Here is a 27,862-nt window from a genome sequence, read left to right as displayed (position 1 = left end):
GTGGATCGGCGGGCCCATGAACAGGGACAGCGTGCTCCAGCTGCTGGCGGTGAATCAGTGGATCTGCAGGGTTCTGTGCTGCAGTGGCGAGAGACCAGTGACTGGAGGTTCCAGGCCAGCCGGAATTGCGAGGCTGAGGATGAGTAGTGATACACCACAGGCTGGAGACCCAGGTTGTACAGGCGGTACAACCCGGAAAGGTTAGTGGTTCTCTAACCCCCCCCCCTGTCTTTGACCACCGGGTATTACCCATTGGAGCGCCCCTCCTGTTCCTCTTCTCGTTGCAGCATGGAGGAGCTCCTGAACCAGCTGCTACAGAGTCAGCAGCACCAACAGCATGTGCCAGGAGGTCCAGCGACAGCAGTGGGGGCTGAAAGCCAAAAAGAGGGAATGGTCCCTGCGGACATTGTGGAACAGCAGGAGCTGTCAGAGTGTAGCGATGTCGCAGCCATGAACCAGTTTGAGCGTTCCCTTTGGGGGCCAGTATGGACACTGGGTGCCCAGGGAGATAAGGGCGAACGGTGTGAACTGGGGGCTAAGGACATTGCATGGAAACCCCAAAAGGGGGCGGAGTCCCAAAAAGGGGTGGTTGCCCAAAAGGGGTGGTTGCCCAAAAGGGGGCGGATGCCCGGAACGGGGTAGTTACCAAACAGGGGGCGGGACCCCAGAAAGCGGTGGTAACCCACAAGGGGGTGGAACATTCAAAATCCGAACAGAGGGACTATAGAAAGGGGCAATGGGATTCGACTTACCTATGTCCTACCTACGGTATAGGCTATCCATCCGATGTGAGGCCACAGAAGTGCTCCGTGGACTTGAATGGGCTAAGTGTGTCGGGTCTGTTAGACCCGGGTAGCCAGTTGACCTTAGTGAGACCCATGTCCGATCTCCATTTTATGGTGGATAGGACAATAGAAGGACGTTGTGTGCATGGGTCCACTAAAGAATATCCTCTGGCCAGGGTGCTGATTTGGACGGCTCGAGGTGTGGGGCGCCCTGATGTGGGTGTAGCTCCAGAGCTGCTATATCCGGTCGTCATAGGACAGGACTTTGAGTTCTTTCGGGACTTATGGAAGACAGAGGCCGGGACCGGTTGCACAGGAATATGTTGGCTCCCGTCTACGGAAGCCTCTTTTCCGCAAGATATACCGGTTATACAGGTTCCCGGCAGGACATTGAGGTACACTGAGGAGGAGGTACCTCCACGTAAGGACAGTCCTAAGTTAGGGGTCACCAAAGATAATGGGGGACATGCCCAACTTAGTGACAGGACCGTTAAAGTAACAAATGGTAGTGTGACCGTTGAAAACGGGAGAGCTCCAGACAAGGGGTCCGACACCTGGTTAAGTGGGGACGTGGTAGTCCAGAACACCAGGGGGAGTGACAATGACTCCAGAATAGACACTGACGTTACTAAAGTGACAAATGAGTACAGTAACAGACTGATAAGCAAAGAGGGGAAATCCTCCTCCAGTCGCCGAAGGCGCAACAGGCGCAGATGGGCGAAGCAAGCTACAACCTCAGAAAATATGGACCAGGTAGAGACAGTGTTGTGTATGTCTGCCCACAGTGCGGATTCCCTTCCAGAATCCGAGTGTACAGAGAAGGTTGAGAAAGGGACGTTGCCGATAGCAACCGCTAATGTAGAGTCGGACAGCAAAATCATGCAAAAGAAAGATGTGTCTGTGCTGGAACTGACACATTGTAACAACAGAATTCAGCAGGGTGAAATTGCAGGGAAAGAACCGACCAAAGAAGTAATGGCGGTGTCTTCTATAATTTCCAAGCATGAAGCTGGTGGTCTGTCGGATGAAGGCGCTGTAGGAGATGACATACTACAGATTAATATAGAAGAAGTAAACCTAGACAGTGTTGGTGGAGTACAAATCCACAAAGGTCCTGGTGAGCGGACCGGTAAGCTACCCAGTGGTGAGGTATTGAATGTTGAAAATGGTGCCATGGTTCTAGGAAGAACAGAGTACCGTGCTGAAGGGTGTGACACCCTGGTAGAAGGTGATGCTGTAAATGCCCAAGAGAAGGCAGAAGGTGACACTGCAGAGACCCAAGAGGAAGTTGGAGGGAATGCAGTGAAGTCCCAAGACACGACTGGTGCTGTAAAAATGGAAAGAGCCTACAGCCTACAGCGGTGACGTCCACAGCCGGAATGATATAGATGGCACTACGGTGAGACAAAGTATTAGAACCAGGTATCAAAGGCACGGATATCAAATAATAGCACAAACGGCTCTGGACACTGGCAATGCACTAATAGAGGCGTTGCTCGGGCGCCTGCTGCCAGGGGAGGTGAACTTAAATACCATATGGCAACAGGTGACCTCTGAGGTCACTTCCAGGTAATTGGGCGCTACCACTTTAAGAAAGGGGGTGTGGCCTCGCGAGCAGCCTAGAATCAGACACTGCAGAACTGTGTGTGCTCTGCAGACAGGAAGAGGCTGAAGCAGCCCCAGGAGCATGATGTCCGACCCGGGAGTGAGCAGGAGCAGAGTCATGAGACCGGTAAGAGGAGGAACGTCGCTGCCGGAGGTTGGGCCCGGGGGTGCAGGTGGGGACCATGCTGGAGCTGGGCAGATGTGAGGAAGAGCGCCCCCCTCGGACTCTGGTGGGACCAGGCACTACAGCAGCATGCTGCGATTTCACCGAGAGCACGAGTCGTGCCCTTAAAAATTTAGCAAGAGGACACGGCCTCATAGCTTAAAACTGGTGCGAGTGCGATCAGATTTTTTTATTAGATCGCACTCGCACATGGAAATCGCAAGTGGACAAGAGCCCTTAAGGACATTTGAAACCAGCCCTGCTATCTACTAGAACTCCTCTCAGATAAGTTAGTTTTGTACCTCTGCTTATTGTTTCCACTTTCTTGTTGTCTTTTCTGCTTTGATACTAATGCTTGATTCCTATTTTGCCTGTGTGGAGTTCCTGGTGGAATTGGATCATTCCCTGCTGGGAGTGTCTGTATATTTAGCTCCATGATTCTGCAATGTATTGTGTTTTGTCATGCTTGGTATTAATTCAGTCCCTCATCTATATAGTGTTTTTGGATCCCAGTAACATCAGAGTGCTGATATAGTGGGGGAGAGGCCATTTGGGCTCAGCTTTTTTCCATATCAGACGTGCTGGTATTTATTAGGGTTTTTACGGCTGCAGACAGTACTCCTTCCTATCCTTTCTTATAAAGATAGTTTGGACCTACCTTTGCTGAACCTGTTTTTTTTAGCTTTGAATTGTGTTTTCCTATATCATCGTAGTCTTTACATGTGGGGGGCTATCTATATCTTTGGGGATTTCTCCGAAGCAGATTAGCTTTTCTTATATTTCTATCTGTAAGAATATTTAGTTCTCCGGCTGTGTCGAGGCGACTAGTGTTACGGGGGGCTGCCTGATAATAAAACCTAAAGGAGTATCAGACAGTCAGGGTCCACCATGCAAAGACTCTGCTGCAGACTATGGAAGAGTGCAATACCTCTGTTAAACTCACAGAGGAATATAATTAGTAAATAAGGCAATTCCTCCCTTACTTGGAGGGTGTGTGGAATGGTCTCTGTTAATAATCACAGAGACAAAGGCAGTGAGTGTGAAATGGCACCTACCTAGGTCCGTTCCTCTAGTGGTGCCAGGAGATGAACAGCAGCGTAAGCCGCACAAAGCTCCTACCTGCGTTCGCTCCACTAGTGTGCGAGGACACGAACCACTAGATATGGCACCTGCCTAGGTCCGCTCTTCTAGTGGTGCAAAAGAGACGAACAGCAGTGTAAGCCGCACAAAGCTCCTACCTGCGTTTGCTCCACTAGTGTGCGAGGACACGAACCACTAGATATGGCACCTGCCTAGGTCCGCTCTTCTAGTGGTGCAAAAGAGACGGACAGCAGCATAAGCCGCACAAAGCTCCTACCTCTGTTCGCTCCCCTAGTGTTCGAGGATATGAACAACTGCCAGACGCAGTATGAGGAACGTTACCCTAGCGGCAACGTCCACCTACGAGTAGAATCACAAGGCCCAGCCGGACCATGTGCCTCAGGCACCTGCCTATGTCTGCTCCCCTAAGAGGTAAGGATACGGACTGCAGCCGAAGCTGTAAGGTATAAGAACGCTACCCTGCCGGTAGCGCTCACCTAGCATAGACAGAGAGATGCCTAGAGGAACGTGCACAGAGCGTCTACTCTCATGCATGAACCAAGAGGACTGAGCGCCGTGCGGCGTGCGTCAGGGTCTTATATAGACTCTGTGCCTCATCCAAGATGGAGGACACCAGAGCCAATCCGCTGCCAGAATGACAGGAATGACGTCATGCTGGCCTATCACCGAGCAAAGCGTCACAAGCACATGACCAGCGACCAATCGGCATAGAAGGTGTCAGAGACATGTGACCTTGTGTCAGCGATGTCACCCGCACATGTGCAATGGCTCCAAGATAGGACTTAGTCTCCAGCGCTTGCACATGTGCAGTAGCAAGAAATCTGGACATAGTTTCCAGTGCTCGCACATGTGCAGTAGCAAGAAATCTGGACATAGACTCCAGTGCCACAGCAACCGTAACAACTAGGTCATCGTAGGCTCGTCCCACAGCTATTTCTAGTTATGTGTAATTATTAGGTCTGCAGTCCGTTAAGGTTCCAGCCACTCTGGTTACTTTTTGTGTTTCCGCATTTTTGATCCTCCTCGGTCCATGAATCAGAACAGTAGCACCGGCCTTACCTAAGATTCTAGGGTACTCAAAAGAAGAAAAAAAAAAGTGTGTCAGAATTATTTTTTTTGTGTGTGTTTTTCCTTTTTATCTCTGGGTGCCATGGAGGATCTTGTGCTGTAATGGATGTCACAGTATATATAATATGACATAAAGTCAAGGGAATATTTATTACCAATTACTCAACAAGATTATTCCCAAAGTGCAAAAATGTATTAAATATCACAAAAGTGCTGTACCCAGCAATAGCCATACATGAAGGTGACCTCTTAGATCTTGTACATATAGGATAAGCTTTCCACCTGTCCCTGGATACCAGGGGCAGACTGGAGAGTCCTAAGCAAGATCTATAACAAATAAAATCACACAGGTTCCAGTTTGATACCACAATACAAAATTGGACTCCAACTACAGCATTGACTGTGCCTAATGCAGGATCATCTACGATTGGTTTACCATGGACTTGCATCTCTGACTGGGTTTATCTTATACTCATCTTTTATTCAAGCCTCCTGAAGAACCTGTTTATGGGGAAACGCGTCAAGACAAAATAACCAGGCCTATCATCATTATACAGCGGTGCATTTAGCACACCTAGGACTACTATAATACTGCAAACAGCAGATTGTATACCCACTGAAGTGGAATGCCTGCTAAGGACTTCTGTGCTCGTTTGCAATACTGCTGAGTATTGGCTAAGTTGGAGTCCAATTTTGTATTGTGGTATCAAACTGGAACCTGTGTGATTTTATTTGTTATAGATCTTGCTTAGGACTCTCCAGTCTGCCCCTGGTATCCATGGACAGGTGGAAAGCTTATCCTATATGTACAAGGTCTAAGAGGTCACCTTCATGTACTGTATGTCTATTGCTGGGTACAGCACTTTTGTGATATTTAATACATTTTTGCATTTTGGGAATAATCCTGTTATGAATGTTACACAATTGGCTGAGCGAGTTGTTCAGCTTACGTCTCAGGTTAAGGATATATCCGATTATATTGCCCAGACACCTGCTTTAGAACCTAAGATACCTTTACCTGATTTGTTCTCTGGGGATCGGTCTAAATTGTTGAACTTCAAGAACAATTGTAGGTTATTTTTTGCCCAGAAACCTAAAGGCCGCTTTACATGCAATGACATCGCTAATAACGTACGAGCGACCGCTAATGATCAAAAATACTCACCATATCGTTGATCGTTGACACGCTGTCCATTTCCCAAATATCGTTGCTGTTGCAGGACGCAGGTTGTTCTTCGTTCCTGCGGCAGCACACATCGCTATGTGTGACACCGCAAGAACGAGGAACCTCACCTTACCTGCGGCCGCCCGCATTGAGGAAGGAAGGAGGTGGGCGGGATGTTCGTCCCGCTCATCTCCGCCCCCTCCGCTTCTATTGGGCGGCTGCTTAGTGACGTCGCTGTGACGCCGAACGAACCGCCCCTTTAGAAAGGAGGCGGTTCGCCGGTCACTGCGACGTCGCTAGGAAGGTAAGTAGTGTGACGGGTCCGAGCAATGTTGTGCGCCACGAGCAGCGATTTGCCCGTGACGCGCAACCGACGGAGGCGGGTACGCTCGCTAGCGATCTTGCTAGCAAGATCGCAGCACATAAAGTGCCCTTAAGTCCTCAGGGTCTTCCAGGCAGCAAGTTCAGATTGTTATCTCCTTGCTGCTTGGTGACCACCAGGATTGGGCCTTTTCCCTGGCGCCTGAAGATCCTGCTCTTGCTGATGTGGAATTTATTTTTTCAGGCTCTGGGGTTGTTATTTGATGAACCTAATGCTATTGATCAAGCCGAGAAAACTTTATTGGCTTTGATCCAGGGTCAGGAACCTCCAGAAGTATATTGTTAGAAATTTCGTAAGTGGGTGGTCCTTACAGAGTGGAATGATTCGGCGCTTGTGGCTCTCTTTCGGAAGGGGTTGGCAGAGCCTGTAAAGGATGTTATGGTGGGCTTTCCTGTCCCCTCTGGTCTCAATGACTCTATGTCATTGGAAATTCAGATTGGTAGACGTTTACGTGAACGTAAAACAATGCGAGCAGGGGTGTCGCTCTCAGCGCAGTCTCCGGAGCCTATGCAGTGTAATAGGGTCCTTTCTAGGGCGAAACGGCAGGATTTTAGTCTTTGTTTCTTCTGTGGAGATGCCTCTCATACTATTTCTGTCTGCCCTAAGCGCGAGAAACGATTTGCTTGTTTGTTTACTTTCGGCGGTTCACAGTCTAAGTTTCTTTTGTCGGTTTCTTTGATTTGTTCCCTATCACCATTTTTGGCTATGGCTTTTATTGATTCAGGAGTAGAGTTGAGCGCGGTTCCGGTTCGAGGTTCTCCAGTTCGCGGCTCGAGTGATTTTGGGGGCTGTTCTAGATCGAACTAGAACTCGAGCTTTTTGCTAAAGCTCGATAGTTCTAGATACGTTCGAGAACGGTTCTAGCAGCAAAAAGACCAGCTAATTACTAGCTGGCTTTCCGCTGTAATAGTGTAAGTCACTCTGTGACTCACACTATTATGAAATTTCAGTGTATAGTGTGCGGGAACAGCACATTCAGATCACTGCTGTATGGATAATGGCGATCGCCATTTTTTTTTTTTCCTTGTCTTCCTTCCCTAAGCGCGTGCGTGTAGTGGGGCGGGCCAGCATGTCAGCCAATCCCAGACACACACACAGCTAAGTGGACTTTTAGCCAGAGAAGCAACGGCATGTGTGATAGGATGTCCATGTCACATGTCCCTGCATTATAAAAACGGACATTTTCCTCCAGCACGCCATTATCTGCCTTCTGCGTCCTTGGTGTCAGTCACCGCTGGCGCAGCTCCTATCTCCGATACTGCTGTGTACGCTCTATACACAGCGCTGTACAGAATAGGGATAGAAGTTTCTATTAGTCCTTTTAAGGGCTAATACCGGCAGGGTCAGAGCCATAGGTGACAGTCAGGGCTGTGAAAACAGAGTTTAACAGCTACACAAGTTGACAGCGTCTGTGTAGCTAAGGTCAGGGATTTCCTCGCTGCATTTCCCCATTAGGAGGGATAGAAAGGCAGGCATCTTTTTCTCTACCCAGACCCACAACCCTGCCACTGTACCCTCCTGCCCTTTGCACACTCAAGCTCATTGTTACTAAGCCATTATACTAGCAAACACTGAGTGAACTTAGTGGCATCCTAAAAGTGGCTGTTGGACTTCTGTATTGTCCCACTAGTGCAAAGATATTTGCAGCACGTCTGCCTGCATTGCACACTCAAACTCATTGTTACTAAGCCATTAAACTAGCAAACACTGAGGAAACTTAGTGGCATCCTAAACATGGCTGTTGGACTTCCATTAGTGCCCCACTGGTGCCAAGCTATTTCTAGCACCTCTGCATGACACCCTCCTGCTCTGTTTTTAATAAGCTATAATAATAGCAAAAAATGCTGCCATTTAGTGGCATACAAGAACTTGCTGTTGTATTTCATTATTGTCCCACTGGTGCCAAGCTATTTCTAGCACCTCTGCATGACACCCTCCTGCTCTGTTTTTAATAAGCTATAATGATATCAAAAAATGCTGCCATTTAGTGGCATACAAGAACTGGCTGTTGGACTTCCATTAGTGTCCCACTGGTGCAAATCTATTTGCAGCACCTCTGCATGACACCCTCATGCACATTTTGCTATGCTAATTTTATAGTAAACTCAGGGAATTCCTTGCTGCATTTGATCATTCGGAGGGATAGAAAGTGAGGCTTCCTTTACTGTCCTGGTACCCACAGAAGACAGCCACTGTACCCACCTGTCCACTTTTGCCACGCTATTTAATTTGCCCAAAGAGCTGACTCTTTTTCTGCCTTCTTAAAATTGTCTGGAATACTAAGTTAGTGTTCCTTTGCTGCCAAGCAAGGTACAACACATGTGCATTCTACACTCCTTTCCATTTCTGGAATGCAATTATTAAATGCAGGTAGTCCAGCCAATCTGTGACAAAGGTGCAGGTGTGGATATAATGTAGCCTGCATCCAATGTTGGTTTTCTCGATGTCTGACAGCTCAACAATACCATCTGTTTCCACTTCCAAAACAAGTGATGACCTGCCAATGACACTCCCTGTTGCGTGTAAAGGGGTGGAAGTTCAGTGTGAAAAACCATGTGAGACTGCTGTCCCCAGTGACAGAGGATGAAGAGCATGCAGATGCACTTGATGGGGCAGGCGGTTGTTGCACAGGCACGCTAGGCCGTATTGTAGCACAGTGAAATTCACATTGCGACTTATGCTTCATTTTAAGTCGAGTACAGGGTGGGCTCCCCAGTATGCAGCAAAACCAGGCAACAGGAAAAGGACTCTAGTCAGTTGGGTTGATAAATGATTGTTTAACTTTACCAAAACAAACAATAAGAACCATGCATACAATTTAAATAATTGAACAATCTATTCTGTTGCCTACTACCTGCTAATCACTCTGCGTAGCAGTAATTGTGTATTTGTGTGTGTGTGTGTGTGTGTGTGTGTGTGTGCGAACACTACTTACCAGTGGCGCATCACAAGAGCTTCCCAGTTATCTACGTAAACATAGACAAAACACATTACCCCCCCTGAATACCCTTGTTAGCTAAAGCCTCACAGATAAGGCAGATGATAACAGTGTGAATGCGAACCACACAGCTCTGCAACACAGTCATGGAAATCTTGAAAATCAACAGTCAATGCAAACATGTGTCGCTGTCCCTCTATGATTTAAACTGTACGTGACAATTTGACAGTGCAGAGGCAGCAAGTCTTATTGTCTATAAATAGCCGGCCTACCCAGAACAGATATGTGTTTTGCTAATAAAACAAAGTGTTGCGTGCCCGCATTATTGTCTGGGCACAGCCTACCGTACCCGGGTACTGTGATGTCCAGTTGCCAGAAATACAGACTTTACGCTCCTATCATAGTTAACAGTATAGACAGCACCGTAAGAATGTTGGTCTGTGGCACAGGATGCTGCTCACTGGCGTTACGGTACTCCTCACCAAACTACAAAATGACTCCCCTCACAATTGAACGAAGTGTTTCCGTGGTGGCTCCTTGCTGTAACACACACCTTTAGCTTTTCCTTCTGTTCATAGACAGCATCTCCAAGTCCACACCCGAAGAGCAATTTCTCCTCCACGTTTAAGTGTGGAGAGGCAGCTAGTGCGCATGCATGTGCCGATTTACCCCAGCCGCAGCCTAACTACAGTGTTTCGCCTAGTGAGTATGCTCAGCCTGACTGTGCCATTCCTGAGGCTAAGTCTTCATTTCGGGATACAGCGCATGCTCCCACACTTAGTGCGAAAAGCCTCTTTGCACAGGTACTTGCATTCCGTGCCGGGTCTAAGTCCTGTTTTGTGCCTAGACACCATGCTAAAGCTGATAGTCTTTTTTCAGAGACTGTATTTCATGCTACTGAGCATGCTCAGGCACTTGCTGCATCAGAGACTAGGTCCGGTAATGAACTCTTTGGCCCTGCCCCTGATGTGGGGGGCCCATATAGACCACAGGGCATCAGGTGTCCTGACGATGTGGCCAGGCCACTCCCAAATGGTTTGCAGAGGCCCGCCCCTATGACTTGTCACCTCATTATTGATGGTCAGACGATGACTGGTGAGGTGTTTGTGTCGTGGCAGCCATGAGGTCATTATTGAAGTTGCGGTTCCAAATAGGACGCTAGATATGCCACTCATGACGTGTCACTCTGCTTTTGTCTCCAGGAGGTGCATTGTGGTCCACATGGTTTGGGGCGGACCCAGGTTATAAAGCGGCCTGGAGCCAACAAGGAGGTGCGCAGTCTTCTATTATGCTCCGAAAGAGCACACCTCCATGTGTTGAACCCATTGCGGCTTTAGGCCAGAGGTAGGCAGGGATAGGGCGTCGATGCAGGCCGCCACCACAGTTGGTAACGCAGAACGGTTAAGCTCCTGTCCTACAAGTCCTGCTTGTGCAGCCCAGTGGCATTAACAGGCCTGCTGCTGCTGATGCGCCTGCTGTCCACAGGTGTGGCCCCAATGCACACGGTCAGCGTACTCAATGGCCCCTGTGATGTTAACAGGGAGTTCCAGGGCTGGGTGGGCGTGTGGACCCTGTGACGCTAACAGGGCTGCCAGTCTCCAGATCCGAGTGGCGTCTAACTCGGTTCAGGCAACTATTAGTTTCATAGCCACACAGCTCTGTATCCTCCACCTAACCTTCCAGTTGCCAACCTCTCCTTTTCCATCTGGGAGCACGGTGGACATTGACTGCTGATGGGGATATATACCTTTCTCTTTCTTTTCTTATTAATTTTCGTTATATAGCGGTAACATAGTATATACCACCTTATCCAAATCTGCCAGTCCCACCGTAACAGATGGTCTGCCAGTCCCACCGTAACAGATGGTGTTTCTTCAGCAAATGTTACTTTTGCTTAACCACCAAACCCACGGACAAAAACTTTTTTACCCTTTCCAACACACCTGTTCCCCTTTCCACCAGCATCTGTCCTTTTTCAACTCATTTGGTATATGACCAAAAGTGCAACTCTGCAGGGACACCGTACTCAATGCCATCTCAGCACAGCAGCCAGCCCTCGGTCCCTCAGATGTGGACAAGTAAAAGACCCTTTCCTCCTATCCATGACAAAGCGTTGAGATTCACTCTGTGCAGCACTGGTGTTTAGTGGAAAAGCAGATCTAAGATTGCGTACCACCTTCTGCAGATACTCCTGTATACGTGCGTCCCTTTCTATGGCAGGAATTATTTCGCCAAATTTTGTCTTGTACCGGGGATCTAACAGTGTGGCAACCCAGTAGTTAGCATTACTTCGAATTCGTACAATCTGAGGGTCATGTTGTAGGTAGTGCAGCAAGAAGGCGCTCATGTGTCTTGTGCATCCAGGAGGACCAAGTCCTTGGTGTGTTGGTGGCAGAGAGGTGAGAATCGTGCCTCCTTCCTCGGCCCTCTCCCCCCAACCTCGCACAACCGAAATGTGAGCAAGCTCTCACTCATCTGCTGAGTCTTCCATGCCCATCGCCAGTTCGTCCTCCATTTCTTCATGGGCTCCTGCACCTTCCTCAACAATTTTTGCTGATACTATGCACCCTTGTTAATCCCTCTCCCCCACCGTCCCTTGACTTCCACCTAGGTGCCGCTCACCGTCTGGACCTTGTAGATCTTATTATCCCTTCTGCATATGACTCCTCCTGTACTTCCTCCCCTTCCTCTTGGACCAACACCTGACTCCGAATAATGCTTACAGTGTGCTCTATCTTGTAGATGACCAGAACTGTCACGCTGAGAATGGCATCGCCAGTGCTAAACATCTTCGTCGACATTTGTAAACTGTGTAGAAGGGTGCATAGGTCCTTGATCTGACACCACTCCAGCAGCGTGATCTGCACCACCTCTGGATCAAGTTAGCCCAGGGTATACGTCATACCGTATTTCAGCAGGGCTCTGCGGTGCTGCCACAGACGCTGCAACATGTGCAGATTCCAATTTCTGCATGTCGGAACATCGCATTTCAGGCGTTTAACCGCCAGACCCTAAGACTTCAGGAGCGATGAAAGTTGTTGAGCTGCTGGGTGCGAAGGATGAAAGTGAGCACATAGCAGCGTGCCCGCTGCATATTGCCATGTAGGCCGGGATGGTATTTTAAAAATTGCTGGAGAATCAGATTCAACACGTGAGCCATACAAGGCACGTGTGTCACATTGCCCTAACGAAGGGCCGCAGACAGGTTTGCATCATTGCCACACACGGCTGTTAAGTCACCAACGTAGTCCACTCAATCAATTTGTACTTCGGTCACCAGGTGACAACGTGTTCCTTTCGTGCATAGTGCTGATGATGGGAAAGGAGTCGATGCCAGCAGCGCAGGTGGACGCAGGTTATGCTCACCCACTGGGCTGCGTTACCTTGACAGATGCAGAACCACAGGCTGAATGTAGGTGGTGGGTATTTCACAGATGAAGTACCATCATTCAGCTACAACCAATGGGAATACACCACACCCTTTTTTAGGCCCCTCCTGTCTGCAGACCACTAGCAGACAAAGCTATGAACCTCTTGTTACTGTTACCCCCAGTTCAGTTTTATGATTTTGTGTGCTTGTTACCTGACTACTTTTCCTGCTTGCTGTTTAGGTACCTCGTTGGCCGATCCGCATTTCACCTCTGCTTGTTTTCTGATTAAGTCCTGGCCATCCCATTCTGTTCCTCTTCCTCAATTAATGTTTTGACCCTGCATGACTACTATTCTCTGGAACTGCAGCCTTCCACAGGTATTGATCAACTTGGGCCCTGTGTAATTCCAAATCACTGTATAGGGGTTAAAGGGTTTCAGGGTTCTGGGTGTCCAGCTTGGTGAGTGGCTTCCCTCTAGCCTATCCTTTACAGCCCATCTGAGTGTGTCGATCCAGGCAGGAGTTACACCGTGCCCTCTGCAGAAGGCCATGTAGGCCGGGATAGTGTTTTAAAAATTGCTGGACAACCAGGTTCAACACGTGAGCCATACAAGCCACGTGTGTCACATTGCCCTGAAGAAGGGTCGCAGACTGGTTTGCATCATTGTCGCACCCGGCCTTCCCTGGGTGCTGGTTGAGTGGAGACAACCATTGATGAAACTCGGTCTCACTCTCCAGAGCTTACCGTCCACAACTCCTCAGCGGTGTGACTCACATTTCCCAGACATTTCTAAGTAAAGAGTCGACCGCATCATGCTGTTGAGCTCTGCTGCCAGCATAGTAAGTAGGTGTGTGTGATTCCTTGGGCGCAGTTACAAGGAAGGGTGGCCTGACCACACAGGGTTTGGGCCGAGGTGGAGGACCCACACGAGGTTGAGGAGGCAGAAGCAGTGGAGGAACTTGTACATACAGAGGAAGGATTGACACACAAGTCGTGGGGACGGCAAGACTTGTACAGCAAACCCTTCTCCATCTCTCACCATAGTTACCCAGTGCCCAGTCAGCAACAAGTAACTCCCCTGTCCATGCTTACTGGTCCAAGTATCTGTGGTGAAATGCACCCTGTCACACACAGAGTTTCTCAAGGAATCGGTGATGTTGTGTGCGACCTGCTGTGGTAGCGCGGGCACGCCTTTCTTGGAGAAGAAGTGGCGACTGGCCATCGGCTCTTGGGGCACTGCAATGGGCATAAGGTCTCGAAAATCCTCGGTCTCAAAAGGGTGTAAAGGCAGCCTTTCTGTAGCCAACAAGTTGCAGATGCTGAAACTCAACCTCTTAGGCATGTCATGCCCTTTGAAAATCATGTAAAACACATCGAGGGGACTCCAACCACAGTCTCCCTCGTTTCCACTAATTGGGCCACACACACCCCACTTGACTGGCATCAGTTGACCCCCATTTTCAAGATGAAAAAGATGCTTTGCATGAAGCACTCTCAAAAATACTCGTGCCTTTCGCCTCCCCTGGCTGAGCCAGGGGAATAAAAGTCCTCTGAGAGCCATGACTTGTTCATCTTGGTGAACGGTAGTCTGTCCACATTGTCAGTGGACAGATGCGTGTGCTTAGCTGTCAGCACACCCCCAGCAGCACTGAGGACACGTTCCGAGAAAACGCTGGCTGCGGGATACAACAAGATCCCCAAGGTGTATGTGGTGAGCTCAGGCAATTTATCCAGATTGGAAGCCTAAAATGACCAGGGCTCAAGTTGCACAGTAATGGCATCGACGTTCCCTTGCATATACTCATATCTGTGTCTCCTCCTCTTTTTCCTTGTCCAGCTCCTTTTGTTTTCGCATGAGTATATGTCCTTGTCACTTTCCCATGTGTTTGTGTTGTGAGTTGTTTGTCACCTTTTTGACACCTTTGAGGGTGTTTTCTAGGTGTTTTTATGTGTGTGTGATTGCCTGCCATTGTTTCTTATGCGGTTCGAGTTCGGTTCGTCGAACGTTCGACGAATTGAACTCGAACGAGACCTCCGTTCGGCGAACCGAACTCGAGCCGAACCGGGACCGGTTCGCTCATCTCTATTCAGGAGCTGCCCTGGACTTGATGGATTTTGAGTTTGCTGAGCGTTGTGGTTTTCCTATGGTACCTTTGAATGCTCCTATCCCTTTGAGGGGTATTGATGCTATTCCTTTAGCTGAAAATAAGCCCCAGTTTTGGACCCAGGTGACGACGCAGGTCGCGCCTGACCATCAGGAGTTTTGTAAGTTTTTGGTCTTCCATAATTTGCATGACATTTTGGTACTGGGATTCCCTTGGCTGCAATCCCATAATCCAGTTCTTGATTGGACTTCTTTATCTGTGACTAGTTGGGGCTGCCAAGACACATGAAGTCCCTGACTATTTGGCGAATTTCATGGATGTATTCAATGAGACCGAGGCTGCATCTTTGCCTCCGCACAGGGACTATGATTATGCTATTGAATTAGTGCCTGGTTATAAATTTCGTAAGGGACGGATTTTCAAGTTATCTGTAACTGAACATGTTGCTATGCAGACTTATATTAAGGAGTCTATGGCGAAGGGTCACATCAGACCATTATCTTCACCTTTGGGCGCTGGATTTTTCTTTGTGGCCAAGAAGGATGGCTCATTGCGGCCCTGTATTGACCATCGTCTCCTTAATAAAAATCACGGTTAAATATCAGTATCCATTGCCTCTGATTTCTAACCTGTTTTCTAGAGTGAAATGTGCTAGTTGGTTTACTAAGCTCGAATCTTCGGGGAGCGTATAATCTCATTCGCATTAAGCAGGGTGATGAATGGAAGACGGCGTTTAATACCCCTGAGGGGCATTTTGAGTACCTAGTGATGTCCTTTGGGCTTATTAATGCCCCTTCCGTCTTCCAATCTTTCATGAATAATATTTTACGGGACTTTGACACATTTTTGATTGTTTATTTGGATGACATTTTGATTTTTTCTGATGACTGGGATTCTCATGTTGAACAGATTCGGACAGTGTTTCAGGTTCTCAGGGACAATGTGTTAGGCTGCTTTCACACTACGTCTTTTTAACATGCGTCCTGAACGTTTTTTTAACGCAGAAACGGATCCAGTGCAAATGCGGTTTCATTTCAATGCATTTGCAATGGACTCGCGTTAACATGCGTTCACCTGCGTTTGCGTGCGTTATAGTGAGGATCCAGCGACTTGCAGTTTTTTAACATCTTTCAAAAACGCTACTTGTAGCATTTTTGAGCTGCGTCCAACTTCTGCAAATTGCTGGATACTGACTAAACAGCACGCAAACGCATGTGAACGCTGGCGTGCTGATAGGCAGGATCCTGCTTGCTCTACTGAGCATGCCCAGAAGCCAGCCTCCGTGATCAGTCTATCTCTCTCCTCCCTCTGTCTCTCTCCTCCCTGTCTCTCTGTCTCTCCCCCTCCCTCTCCCCCACCTGAGAGCTGCGGACACTCGTAACCAAGGTAAATATCGGGTAACCACTTCTCTTAGTTACCTGATGTTTACGTTGGTAACGTGTGCAGGGAGCCCGGCTCCTAGCAGCTGCAGACGCTTGTAACCAAAGTAAATATCGGGTATCCAAGCAAGTATACCCGATGTTTACCTTAGTTACGAGCCTCGCAGCTGTCAGATGCCGGCTCCCAGTCTGGCACGTTTAGTTCCCCTCACTCCCGATCACATGACTCCAATGCCCGCCCCTAAACATCCAGTGACAGGATCCTGCAAAATAAGACATGCGTTTGCATGCATTTTTTGCTGTAAAAGCAAGATCCGCTTTTGCAGCAAAAAACCGTTCAGGACGCATGTTAAAAAGACGTAGTGTGAAAGCAGCCTTATATGTCAAGGGATCGAAATGTCTGTTTGGCGTAGAAAAGATCTCTTTTTTGGGGTTTATTTTGTCCCCATCTTCTATTGAGATGGATCCGGTCAAGGTCCAATCCATTCATGATTGGGTTCAGCCTACTTCTTTTAAAGGCCTTCAGAAGTTTTTGGGTTTTGCTTATTTCTGTTGTAAATTCATAGGCAATTTAACCAGTATTTTCAAGCCATTGACTGATTTGACCAAGAAGGGAACTAATGTTGTGAATTGGTATTCAGATGCAGTCTTGGCTTTTCAGGAGCTTAAAAGGAGGTTTCATTTTGTTCCAGTGTTGCGGCAGCCTGATTTGTTCATTCCTTTGAAGATCGATGCATCGGAGATTGGAGCTGGGGCTGTCTTGTCTCAAAGAGACCCTGTGACTTCTAAATTTAGACCCTGTGCTTTTTTTTCCCGGACATTTTCACCACCGGAGCGAAATTATGATGTGGGGAATCGGGAATTCTTGGCTATGAAGTGGGCCTTTGAGGACGGGCAACATTGGCTGGAGGGGGCAAGACATCAAATTGTTGTACTTACTGATCATAAGAATTGGATCTATCTTGAATCTGCCAGGAGGTTGAATGCTAGGCAGGCTAGATAGGTCTTGTTTTTCACGCGCTTTAATTTTGTGGTCTCTTATATTCCGCGTACTAAGAATATTAAGGCAGATGCCCTTTCTAGGAGGTTTTTTGATGATTCTCTGGATGTGAACGAGCTTGCTACCATCCTGCATGAGGGAGTGATTCTCTCTGTGATTTCACCCGATTTGAGACTGCTCTTGAGGAATTTGAGGAGAACAAACCTGAAAGATGTCCTGGGGGGAAATTGTATGTTCCTGACTAATGGAGGAGTAGAGGGATGTCTGAAGTTAATTGTTCTGTGATAGCTGGTCATCCTGGGATTTTTGGCACCAGGGATTTAGTGAGTAGGTCCTTTTGGTGGCCTTCTCTGTCTCGTGATGTGAGGAGTTTTGTGCAGTCCTATGGGATCTCTTCTAGATTCAAGTCTTGTTCTCGTTCTAATGGGATATTATTGCCATTGCCAGTGCCTAAGAGATCATGGACTCACATCTCAATGGATTTTATTTCTGATCTCCCCGTTTCTCAGGGGATGACGGTTATTTGGGTAATCTGTCATAGATTTTCCAAAACAAATCATTTGGTGCCACTGCCTAAGTTGCCATCAGCTTTGGAGTTGGTACCTTTGTTTCTTCATCAGGTGATTCATTTGCATGGTATTCCTGAGAATGTTGTGTCCGATGAGGCAGTTCAGTTTGTATCTAGATTTTGGAGAGCTTTTTGTTCCAGGCTGGGAGTTGAGTTATCCATCTCCTCTGCGTTTCATCCTCAGACCAATGGACAGACTGAGAGGACAAATCAGACTTTGGAAACCTATTTGAGATGTTTTGTGTCAGCTGATCAAGATGACTGGGTTTCTTTTTTTGTCTTTGGCTGAGTTTGCTCTTAATAATAGAGCTAGTTCGGCCACTTTGATGTCTCCTTTTTTTTGCAATTTCGGGTTTCATCCTCGGTTTTCTTCAGGGCACATGGAGGCTTCCACCTTCCTGGGTGTTGTTTCTGCAATAGAGAAAATGCAGCGTATTTGGGATCAAGTTGTGGTTAAATTGTCCCATTCCCAGGAAAATGCCCAATGGTTTCTCAACCGACGTAGCACTGTGGGTCCCCAGTTTAAGGTAGGGGACTTGGTCTGGTTATCTTCCAGACATGTTCCTAGGAAAGGTTCTTCTCCGAAATTTAAGCCAAGGTTTATTGGACCTTATAAAATTTTGAAGATAGTTAATCCTGTTTCTTGTTGTTTGGCTCTTTCAGAGATTTCAATATCTTTCATAAGTCTTTGTTGAGAAATTACGTTGAACTGGTAGTGCCCATGGCTGTGCCTCCTGACCCTGTGTTGGTCGAAGGGGATCTGGAATATGTAGTGGAAAAAATTTTGGATTCCCGTATTGCTAGACAGAAGCTCCAGTAGCTGGTCAAGTGGAAAGGTTATGATCAGGAGGATAATTCTTGGGTGGTTGCTTCCGACATACATGCTGATCGCTTGATCCGTGCTTTTCATAGAGCCCATCCTGACAAACCCGGGGGTTCCGGTGAGGGTTTGGTGACCCTTCCTGAAGGGGGGCTATTGTTATGAATACATTTTCCAGTTTGGGGCTCCCTCTTGTGGTCAGTGATTGCGGTGCAGTTGATTTGTGGAATGAAAGCCACACACCTGTGGAGGACTGGCAATCAGGTCTCTCAGATTGGTTATATAGCTGAGTAGTTTTCTCCTGTTACTTGCCGGTGCTCAATGGATATCCTGTGTGTTTAAGGACATTCTGAAACCAGCCCTGCTCTCTACCAGAACTCCTCTCAGATAAGTTGGTCTTGTAGCTCTGCTTATTGTTTCCACTTTCTTGTTGTTTTTTCTGCTTTGATACTAATGCTTGATTCCTTTTTTGCCTGTGTGGAGTTCCTGGTGGAATTGGATCATTCCCTGCTGGGAGTGTCTGTATATTTAGCTCCATGATTCTGCAATGTATTGTGTTTTGTCATGCTTGGTATTAATTCAGTCCCTCATCTATATTAGTGTTTTTGGATCCCAGTAACATCAGAGTGCTGATATAGTGGGGGAGAGGCCGTTTGGTCTCAGGGTTTTTCCATATCAGAAGTGCTGGTATTTACTAGGGTTTTTACGGCTGCAGACAGTACTCCTTCTTATCCTTTCCTATAAAGATAGTTTGGGCCTCACCTTTGCTGAACCTGTTTTTCTAGCTTTGTATTTTGTTTTCCTATATCACCGTAGTCTTTACATGTAGTTGACTATTTATATCTTTGGGGATTGCTCCGAGGCAGATTAGCTTTTATTTTATTTCTATCTATAAGAATATTTAGTTCTCCGGCTGTGTCGAGACGACTAGGTCATCGTAGGCTACTTTCTAGTTGTGTGTCAGGATTAGGTCTGCAGTCCGTTAAGGTTCCAGCCACTCTGGTTACTTTTTGGGTTTCCGCATTTTTGATCCTCCTTGGTCCACCAATCATAACACATAATACAGCAAATAAATATTGTTGTATGATAAACAATAACAGCATACATATAAAGCTATATATTGTGTGACCACACATACACTGGGCTGTGATGCTGTAGAGGGTTATATCATGCCTTGGTTAAATGGTTGTGTGCTGATATATGCTCAATAGCCACACCTATTAAACCTTAAGATATATAATACCAGGCTGCTCTATAGCCATACTCATGCCCAGAAAAAGGTGCAAAGGCAGAAGGTGTACACTATCCACCATACATACTACAACATTTCCCCGGGGTTACATAATAATCAGATCCCCTGCCCCTGAAAAAGTGCCAGTTAATCAAATGCAAAGCTCCAATAAATAGATCTGGCTAATTTGCCCATGGGTCAGACATATCTGGGTGCAGGGATACAGTATGTATAGAATGAGGATACTTAGCGTGGTTCAGAAGCTCTAGTGCAAGGCCGGTCCCATCCCTTGATGTCAGGAGTGGTTCTGTAGTGGCGTGTCACCTGATCGTCCAAGTCCTGGCCCAATCGCCGTGCGTACATGTGCCCCCGGTCCCTCCAGTAAGACTCCTCATGTTACAAAGTCAGTACCGGCCATAGAGAATACATCCAGCCACCGCGTCACATCCTGGAGCGCATGTTCAGAGCTAACATATGAGCTCCAGCCTGGAGCGCCAACCGGAGGTAGTGCTCTAGCTGGAAGTGACATATGTGCTCCAGCCTGGAACGCAACCAGGAGGTGTTCCTTATACTCTGGCCGGAAGTGACCATGCACTCCAGCCTGAAAAGCAACCAGGAAGCATTCTGTGTGCTCCAGCCCGATTGCTTACAATTCTATAGAACAGAGCATATACCTCAATATTTTTAACCTCAAAAAGAACATACAAGTCTTATGTGAGGATTAATTATACAGCAAAATTAATACAGACAAAACAACCCCCAGTGGGGAAGGGTTAGTGGCATTTTGGCAGGGAACAGAGTCCTAATTTTAACCATAGTGTATTATCAGGGATACATCTCAGACATTCAAAAAACTACTGATTGTAATTTGTTCATTTAGGCCCATTTAGGTTCATTTCTTGATATCACCAAAACAAAGGACCGGTCAGTGAGTCTCCACACTAAAACATATCGGAAGCCAACCAACAGTTTTCTTCACTGGGAGAGCCACCACCCACAAAGCCTCAAAAAAGGCATCCTCAAAGGCCCTGAGGATAAGGAGGGATTCTTTAATGAGGCAAGGAATCTTAGGACAGATTTCCAGTGAGGGGAATCCCCCAGAAACCCTCAATGAAGCCTTTAAACATGCAGCATCTAGATCTAGGGACTCCCTTCTTAAAACAGAACCCGAGGAAGGATCTGAAGTCACTAGAATCATAGGAACATTTGAACATTTGAGGAACACTTTCTGGTTGCGTTCCAGGCTGTAGCCAGAGGCGGATTATAATGAGGGCAATCTGGGCTACCGCCGAACAGTAAATTGCTCCCATTATAATCCGCATGAAACAATTTTAAGCTGCTGGGTCCGCCCGCCCTGCAGCACGTCGGCAGGAGCAGGGCCGCCAATGCCGCCATCAGGGAATTACAAACATGACTCCTGTAAAGGGCCCCGTTAGCAGAAGGCAGGAGGGGGGCAGGGCCGCTGACAACCCAGGCTCTCCCCTTTCATTTCTCTGCTCATCAGGCCCCAGAGGTCAGGACCACCATCAGGTCAATGAGAGGGCCAGGGTCGCTCATAGAAAGCTGCCCTCTCTCATCCTGCACTGATCTATTTCATTGGTGCAGAGTAGACAGGAAATGTACTGGAGCAGAATGGAGGCTGAGAAGGTGAAGGACCTTGCCTGATCACATGACCGGAGAACTGACAGGTCCTGTCGCTGTTCAGCTGCTGCAGCTTCCATGCAGCTCCCAGAGGCTACTCTCCTGCTCAACACTGATCAGGAACTGCAAGATAATGTGCAAGATGTATAGTGTGTGTAAGGAGATGTGCCTGTTGTAGAGCTGTGTGTATATATGTGCATGTAGTCTGTCTGTCTCTATCCCTGGCTGGCTGTTTCCCTGACTGGCTGTCTCTGTCTCTCTGTTTCCCTGGCTTGCAGTCTCTGACTGTCTGTCTTTCCCTGGCTGGAAGTTTCTGTCTGTCTTTCCCTGGCTATCAGAGTTATAGGGTATTGGTGTGCACTCAGCTAGAGTATGGTTTCATTAGAGGTGCTAGTGTGGGGTCAATAGTCCCAGAACGTATTATATAATAGATACTGCACTCTCTTGTTGATAAAATGAAGACAAAAAGTTTTTTTCTTTGCAAAAAAGTGATTATTTATTTGATGGCGACAAAAGATGGTGACGTTTCGGCCCAACGGCCTTTATCATGTATAGTCGCTGTGAAGTGAAAAATAAAGAAATCAATATTTACATATATTACATAATATACAACTATATACAATAGATACCATGTCTGAGCGTATCATAAAGTATGCATGGCTCACAGTATATCACGGTTACAATCAGAATATAAGGGTAATACATTCTCGCATACCTCCACAAGAGGGCTGTTTCAGAAGAGAAGAAAATAATGGAGCAGGATGGAAGGAGTACCACCAAGAATAGTTTGATACAAGATTTTCCAGAGGATGAAGTCTGCAGAGGAAGGATATGTGTTAATTGATTGTAAATGACAAGTTTATTGTGTATACAGATGATAAGGAACCTTTATCACTGATTTTATGAATAATATTTCAATCAGTGTTAGGCCCGTTTCACACGTCAGTGAAAAACACAGACGTTTTTCACAGGCGTGTAAAACACGCACATGTCCCTGCGTGTGCCGTGAATCACGGCACACGTGGGTTGTCTAAGTGCAATCCGGGCTCCGTTCTCCGTGGCCCGTGATTGCACTTAGAAATCAACTCACCTGTGCCCGCTCCCGCTCTCCATGGTGCTGATCGCTCCCGCGATGCAGCATCCGGCCGGCGCTGACCCCTGCAGCAGCTGCTTCCGGGTCGGCTGTGTCGTGCATCATTAATATGCGCGACAGTAATCAGCCGGCTTAGAAGCAGCAGGCTGCACGGGCTGCAGAGAGCGCGGCTGAAGCCTGGTGAGTAAAAATGTTTATTATTTTAAATACACGTTTTTTTCTGGCACGTGTTTCACGGACCACACCACTGCGTGGTCCGTGGGAACACAGTGATGCCAGAAAAAATGGACATGTCTCCGTGCGGCAATCACGCACACGCGGGTACGCCGCACGGAGACACGTGCAGTGAAAAATCACTGACGTGTGAGCAGACCCATTCATTAGAATGGGTCTGCGTATGTCAGTGATTCAGGTACGTTTAAAAAAAAGCACAAACGTACCAGAATCACTGACGTGTGAAAGGGGCCTAACATGGATTGTTGGAGCAACGGCGATTTCAAGGGGTGAATATCGCAAACAATAGGGAGCAGTGATTGAATAGATCTTCTTTACATTCACCTTGAATGGATTTTTTTAAATATATAAAACCAAAGAGACATCAATATTTACTATATTCCAGCCTCTATGCACATACCTAGAAGCAGGTTAGATTTCCTTTGGCTGGAAGGAATTAGTGTACATGTATTCCAATGGAAGAGATTTCCAGCTAAAATTAGAGTAGATCATGCATTTTTTAGTACTATTAATTCATAGGCTTATATAGTGCTGAGCAGTTATAGAGTAATATTTGGCAGGTTTATATAGTGTTAAAAGAGACTTTTACAAGGAACTTTTATCTTTATATATTCATGTGAATCACATAGAAGTTTGGGTGGTTGTAAGAGAACATGTAGATAAACACCATCTGTAATTAGGTTGTATATAGTGATAAAGGGGTTAAATGCAGAGACATGTTACAGGCATCTACTAGATTAGCTGCAGGCTTAAGCTGGTGTCACACACAGCGACAACGACAACGACGTCGCTGCTACGTCACCATTTTCTGTGACGTTGCAGCGACGTCCCGTCGCTGTCGCTGTGTGTGACATCCAGCAACGACCTGGCCCCTGCTGTGAGGTCGCCGGTCGTTGCTGAATGTCCAGCTTCATTTTTTGGTCGTCACTCTCCCGCTGTGACACACACATCGCTGTGTGTGACAGCGAGAGAGCGACGAAATGAAGCGATCAGGAGCCGGCACTGGCAGCTGCGGTAAGCTGTAACCAGCGTAAACATCGGGTAACCAAGGGAAGACCTTTCCCTGGTTACCCGATGTTTACGCTGGTTACCAGCCTCCGCCGCTCTTGCTGCCAGTGCCGGCTCCTGCACTGTGACATGTGGCTGCAGTACATATCGGGTAATTAACCCGATGTATACTGTAGCAAGGAGAGCAAGGAGCCAGCGCTAAGCAGTGCGCGCGGCTCCCTGCTCTCTGAACTGTGACATGTAGCTGCAGCACACATCGGGTTAATTAACCCGATGTGTGCTGCAGGAGAGCAAGGAGCCAGCGCTAAGCGCGGCTCCCTGCTCTCTGCACATGTAGCACAGCGACGTTATGATCGCTGCTTCTGCTGTGTTTGACAGCTAAGCAGCGATCATAACAGCGACTTACAAGGTCGCTGTTACGTCACCGAAAATGGTGACGTAACAGCGACGTCGTTGTCGCTGTCGTTTAGTGTCAACCCAGCTTTAGGGGTACTTCACACACAGCGAGATCGCTACTGAGATCGCTGCTGAGTCACGTTTTTTGTGACCTCATTAGCGATCTCGCTGTGTGTGACACTGAGCAGCGATCTGGCCCCTGCTGTGAGATCGCTGCTCGTTACACACAGTGCTGGTTCGTTTTTTTATTGTTGCTCTCCCGCTGATAAGCACACATCGCTGTGTGTGACAGCGAGAGAGCAACAATCCTGAATGTGCAGGGACCAGGAGCCGGCATCTGACAGCCTGCGGTAAGCTGTAACCAAGGTAAACATCGGGTAACCAAGGTGGTTACCCGATATTTACCTTCGTTACCAGCCTCCACAGCTCTCATGCTGCCAGTGCCGGCTCCTGCTCCCTGCACACGCTAAGCTATGCGATGTGAGCTGGTAACTAAGGTAAACATTGGGTAACCATACCCGATGTTTACCTTAGTTACCAGTGTCCGCAGCTTCCAGACGCCGGCTCCGTACAAGCGCAGCGTCGCTTGCAAGTCGCTGCTGGCTGGGGGCTGGTCACTGGTCGCTGGTGAGATCTGCCTGTTTGACAGCTCACCAGCGACCATGTAGCGATGCAGCAGCGATCCTGACCATGTCAGATCGCTGGTCGGATCGCTGCTGCATCGCTAAAGTGTGAAGGTACCCTTAGGGTCATATACCTGATAGAGGCTCCTGCAGACTTCTCTCATGTGGAGGAAGAGGTTTTAGACATTGGTGGGGTGGATATTTTCCTTCTGTGGGTAGAACGTTACATAAGCAATAAAGGACTTTGGTATTTAGTGGAGGAGGGGTGAGTTCAGCAGCAGCGCTGCTGTAGTTGTGTCTTACCTGTACGCCACCTTCCCAGGATCTGGCCGTCAGTAGCACTATTCAGTGCTGGGATGGCTTTTATCACATAAAGCAGGAAGTGGCCACAGACTAAACGCACCTGCAGTGGAGACAGCTGTAATCCACTGAATATGCGGTACATTACCGTAATCATTGAAAGTGATGGGTATTGCAATGTGTTATATAGGAAAACGCTGCTGTTTGGCAGAATAGCTAGAAGAAAGGAGAAAAGAGTCTCAAAAGGTCCATTATATGTATTAGGGATATAATAATAATAATAATAATTTTATTCATTTATATAGCGCTATTAATTCCACAGCGCTTTACATACATTGGCACCACTGTCCCCATTGGGGCTCACAATCTAGAGTCCCTATCTGTATGTCTTTGGAGTGTGAGAGGAAACCGGAGTACCCGGAGGAAACCCATGCAAACACGGGAAGAACATACAAACGATATATGAGAAAAGAGGTATAGATTACATAGAGCATAATTTATAAGACGTATAGGCACACATTATATATACGTATATATGATAAATTCTTGAGTCCAACGTTGGAGGAGGATTTTTTTAGTCTGAAAAGGAATGTGTTAAGGATAGACATATAAATTGTACATTGCTCTAAGTAAGGGTCCCGTACTACCAAAGTTTACCATACAAGATGGATAATCATAGGAACAAAAGGAGGTCATAGTATACAGAGTAGTTAAAACATTGGTATGGGATATAGTTACAGATAAGTAATTGAGGAGGAAGGGAGAAAACAAAGGGCGGGGGGTTCAAGGGACGGAGGGTATAAGTTACCATATATGCAAGGGTGGAGGAAAGGAGAAGGAGAGGTGAAGTTCATCAAGGTTTCTGGAAAGGATATAATAAGAAAGTTAAAATATGATCATAATATTATAATAACCAATCTATTTCTCGATTTAACCCTTTTGGTGTCAGGGTTTGAAGGGGATGGATCCAAAAGCTCTCTCTTTTTTTAAGTAGTTCAATATGGTTTCCGCCTCTTCTCGGTCGGTGTACCTTTTCAATTACCTGGTAACGTAATTGTGCTATAGAGTGATTGGCCTCATGGAAGTGGTGGGGGATTGGGAGCCATGTTTTTTTACACCTGATGTTGGATTTATGACTCGCAATGCGGTCTCCCACATGCTGGATAGTTTCTCCAACATACAGGAGACCGCACGGACATTTAATGATGTACACAACAAAGTTGCTTTGACAGGTGAAGTAGTCTCGTATCGGAAATGACTTGCCAGATCTAGGATGTGAAAAGTGGTCACCCTTGATAACATTAGAACAAGCAGGGCAGTTCAGGCAAGGAAAAGTCCCTGTCCGTCTTGTAGTTTGTGTGAAGTCTTTTTTGTTGCTGCCAATGTCTGCTCTAACTAATCTCCTTAAGGAGACTTTGCAAGCCAGTCTGGCTGCCAGGTAAGGGGACTTATAGCTGCAATGCCCCTCTGGGAAATATTCAAATTGTCTCTCCAGTAAAGGAGACAAACTCTAGCACAGCGCCACCTATTGGAAGTAGCGATCCTAAAAGTCACAAGTGGATTTTCAACAATCCTTTGCAATATGACTCAGGATATATAAGCCAGATCAGAATCCCAATTTGCAGACACGGTGTTTCGGGGTGCTTGCCCCTCGTCAGTGCAAAGTATGGGGGTGTCTGATCTGGCTCATGAGAAAGCTATGTGGGGACCACGGGGGAACACTATTCTCCTTAAGGAGACTTTGCAAGCCAGTCTGGCTGCCAGGTAAGGGGACTTATAGCTGCAATGCCCCTCTGGGAAATATTCAAATTGTCTCTCCAGTAAAGGAGACAAACTCTAGCACAGCGCCACCTATTGGAAGTAGCGATCCTAAAAGTCACAAGTGGATTTTCAACAATCCTTTGCAATATGACTCAGGATATATAAGCCAGATCAGAATCCCAATTTGCAGACACGGTGTTTCGGGGTGCTTGCCCCTCGTCAGTGCAAAGTATGGGGGTGTCTGATCTGGCTCATGAGAAAGCTATGTGGGGACCACGGGGGAACACTATTCTCCTTAAGGAGACTTTGCAAGCCAGTCTGGCTGCCAGGTAAGGGGACTTATAGCTGCAATGCCCCTCTGGGAAATATTCAAATTGTCTCTCCAGTAAAGGAGACAAACTCTAGCACAGCGCCACCTATTGGAAGTAGCGATCCTAAAAGTCACAAGTGGATTTTCAACAATCCTTTGCAATATGACTCAGGATATATAAGCCAGATCAGAATCCCAATTTGCAGACACGGTGTTTCGGGGTGCTTGCCCCTCGTCAGTGCAAAGTATGGGGGTGTCTGATCTGGCTCATGAGAAAGCTATGTGGGGACCACGGGGGAACACTATTCTCCTTAAGGAGACTTTGCAAGCCAGTCTGGCTGCCAGGTAAGGGGACTTATAGCTGCAATGCCCCTCTGGGAAATATTCAAATTGTCTCTCATCTTTTATGTTCCTGGGTCGCCTTTTGCACATTAATGGACGGGCGCTGAATGTCTCTATTCGTGGGTATGCCCGTCGTAGAAGTGGCCAATGTTTTGATATAATGCTGTAAATCTTGGGCATGGATGGATGATGTGTGTGCACAAATGGGATTCTATTAGTAAGTGCATCCTCCTTTGTGTTCATATCTGTAGATAGTATTTTTTGTTTCTCATCCAATAGTAGTTTTTTTGGGGTATTTGCCCTCTATAAATCTGTCTGTCAATTCATTTATTCTTTCAAGTCTAGTGTTATTATCTGAAACTATTCTATTGATTCTTTTGAACTGTGATCTAGGAAGGCTATTTTTTGTTGATCTTGGATGGCAACTGTTATAAAGTAACATGCAGTTGCGGTCTGTGGGCTTCCGGTAAATG

At 47.1% G+C, this 27,862-nt stretch overlaps 1 protein-coding gene across 14 annotated transcripts in view; it reads right to left on the bottom strand.

The window, feature by feature from the left end:
• The window catches only part of TRIO (trio Rho guanine nucleotide exchange factor), a 3,493,742-nt gene extending 3,468,698 nt beyond the window's left edge, over positions 1–25,044 (bottom strand). For all 14 annotated transcript variants that reach the window (XR_012724343.1, XR_012724344.1, XR_012724345.1 and 11 more), the window contains exons 1-4: positions 24,980–25,044; positions 24,811–24,885; positions 23,050–23,121; positions 22,038–22,138 (exon numbers count right to left, since the gene is read on the bottom strand). The gene's annotated coding sequence lies outside the window, so the exon portion shown is untranslated. The remainder of the gene's footprint in view (positions 1–22,037; positions 22,139–23,049; positions 23,122–24,810; positions 24,886–24,979) is intronic.
• Positions 25,045–27,862: the final 2,818 nt, after the last annotated feature.

This window comes from Anomaloglossus baeobatrachus, chromosome 6, assembly GCF_048569485.1.
Source record: "Anomaloglossus baeobatrachus isolate aAnoBae1 chromosome 6, aAnoBae1.hap1, whole genome shotgun sequence".
Classification (NCBI taxonomy): domain Eukaryota; kingdom Metazoa; phylum Chordata; class Amphibia; order Anura; family Aromobatidae; genus Anomaloglossus; species Anomaloglossus baeobatrachus.
Note: the sequence above shows the minus strand (reverse complement) of the source record. Positions and strands in the feature narration are given on the sequence as shown.